This window comes from Echinops telfairi, unplaced genomic scaffold (assembly GCF_000313985.2).
Source record: "Echinops telfairi isolate 266 unplaced genomic scaffold, ASM31398v2 ScPeMD7_5;HRSCAF=22, whole genome shotgun sequence".
NCBI classification, from domain to species: domain Eukaryota; kingdom Metazoa; phylum Chordata; class Mammalia; order Afrosoricida; family Tenrecidae; genus Echinops; species Echinops telfairi.
Window position 1 is genome coordinate 15,533,759 of NW_022103901.1, and position 2,755 is coordinate 15,536,513.

A 2,755-nucleotide genomic window follows, 5' to 3' on the forward strand; every position below is an offset into this window, starting at 1 on the left:
TGCCTGCCTTCCCCTGAGGACCTGGACCCCAACCTGTCCCCTTGAGCTCCTAAAAGGAGACTTCATTGTTGTGATTCCACTCCAATCAGGGCTGAGCCACCTGTGGGCCATGCAGACGGGTAGGGTGGTTTTGAAGGTAGGCCTGAGTCCAGAGGGCTTACAGACTCCTAAGGCCCTCGGGAGGCTTAGTCCTTGGGCCTTGGGCTACAGAATGCCAGGTTGGCAATTGGAGGTTCCACTGTAGAAAGACGGGGCTTTACACTCCCGGAAAGAGTTACCATCTCAGAAACCCAGGGCCCATCAATGCTACCCCCACCCTACAGGGCCACCAGGAGTTGGAAACGACTCGATGGCAGTGAGTTTGGTTTTTGGTTTACTAAGCCTTGGTGAGGGTGTCGGGGGTTAAGCATTGGGCTGTGAACGACAATGTCAGAGGTTCAAACCCCCATGAGGCTGCCTGCTTCCATAAAGACCTGAGATTTTGGAAGCCCAAAGGGGTAATTAGTTCTACTTTGTCTTGTGGGCATCAGGATTGCGTGGATGGCAGTGGGAATGGTTGGTTTTTTAGGGTTTCGTGAAGAAAGCCTTCTTTCCCGCTGGGACAGGAAAGGACACGGGTCAGCCAAGCACTGCTGTGAAAGTTTTAGTTCATACATGCGTGGCTCTATTCCAAGCAAAACGTGTTTAAGCGTGTCTCGGCGATCAGTAAAGGCTACAGAAAAGCTCACTCAGTCAGCACGCTTGTTTCTGTATTATTAGGGTGTCTTTAAAAAAAATACCCCAAACTCCACGACAAACTGACCTCCACGGATATATGGTGGGCCAGTGAAAGTCCAGGCAGAGAGGTCAACTCCCAAACTCCCACAGCAATACTTTTTAAAAGATTGCTCCAAAGAGGTCATCTTGATAGATTTTTTTTTCCTCAAAAGACACGGGATGATGGCAGGGGCTTACTATGAAGACGTTCTCAGGAAATTGCAAACGGCCTTGGTGGGAAGTGGCCGGGGAAGCCACGCGGATGGACTTGTTCCATCACAGCGAAGCACCTGTTCATTCTGTGGCCCTGGGAACCTTTCCCTGGGAAGCCCGACCCCGTGCACCCCTAGGTCTTGCTCCTCCAGACTTTATTCCTTCCACTCAACATTTACCAAAGACACCATGTGAGTTCCCGGGGCACCAAAACGGCCTTCGTTTGCACGTATAAATTTGGGAGCATGGAATTCTGGGAAGAGACAGAAAGGTGGCCACAAGAACCCCCAATGAAATGATTGCAAAGAAAGGAAGGTGGCACACGACCTTCGGAAGCTTCTAGACTAGAGGGGGGATCTGTCTGGAAGCAGCAGTCGCACGTTGTAACATGCTGTCAGGGTGGTCTGGACTCCTAGCCATCCCGTGTAAACAGAACAAACCACCCCCAGGTCCGGCACCATGCTCACAGTTATTCCCCTGCTGGAGCCTGCTGTGGCTTCTTGGGAAGGGCCTTCCTCGTTTCTCTGCCCCCGCCCCCACCCCGCATGACCAAGCATGATGTCCTCCTCCAAGGGCTGGTTTCCCTTGAGGACACGTCCAAAGTATGTGAGACAGAGCCTCGCTACCCTGGCCTCTAAGGACCCTCTGGCTGGCTTTCTTCCAAGACAGGTTTGCTTGCTCTGTGTGCAGACTGTCGGACTTTGAATCCTCTTCACCCACACAGGTCAGATACATCCATTCTGTCTTCCTTAGTCAACATTCAGCTTCCACATGCCTGTGAGGCAATCGAGACACGCGCCTTGGGTCAGGCACACCTTAGCCCTCAAAGCCACATCCATGCTTTTCAATACTGTGGATTTTTGGTTTGGGCTTTTTTTCCCCCAAAAAAAAACTATTTTATTGGGAGCTAATACAGAAAGCTTACCATTCCATAGTTCAGTCACATCAAGCAGTATTGTATGATTGCTACCACAATCAGTTTCCAAACATTCTCTTCCTTCTTGAACTCCTTGACATCAGTTCCCCTTGACACACACACCCCAACACTTTATGGTTTTGTTTACTAAAGGTCTCTATGGTCTTGTAGCAAGATTGTCAGCTCACCCATATATGTGTGGGTGTTTATGCCTACAAAGATGTAATGGAAGCGCAGCTGGGCCCAGCAACCCGAGGTGCTGGGGGGTCTCGGGGCAGGCCCTTGGGTGCAAGCACAGGGCAGGAGGTTGGTGAGGGCACTTGGCCTCTGCTTCCTGCCTGAATGTGTCCCCCTGGCTCATGAAGAGAATGGCTGGCTGTCACGTGGGTAGCTCTCTGGGGGACTCCTGCCTGTGTCCACCCTTGATGCAGGCCTCTGAGCACAGCAGGGTCTGTCTGCTTGGGCAGGGCAGCTCTCTCGAGCCATCAGCAAGGAGGACGGCTACCGTGACGTGAGAGCCGCAAGGTCGTTCTGGGTGTTTGGACCTCCACACTGGGTGCTACTCCTCCTGTGTTGCAGGGAACAGGATCTGGGCACTGCCCAGGTGGCAGAAAGCACCCTCTCTCTCCTTTTGGCACTGTCACCCAGGGCAACCCCATCTCTACCAGGTTGTAAGCCCTTGTAGATTTTAGTCTTGGTCCTGCTGCTTGGAAAACTAAGCTGCCCCTTGGTTTCTTGTGTAGGTGGAGTGATAGCACAGTATCCTGGGTGGAAGTCAGGAAGTTCCCTCCTCGCGTCCTGCGTTCTTAGGCAAGTTCCTGGATTTCTAGGGCTGTGGAGGATGAAGGAGCCCTGGTGGCACGGAGGGTT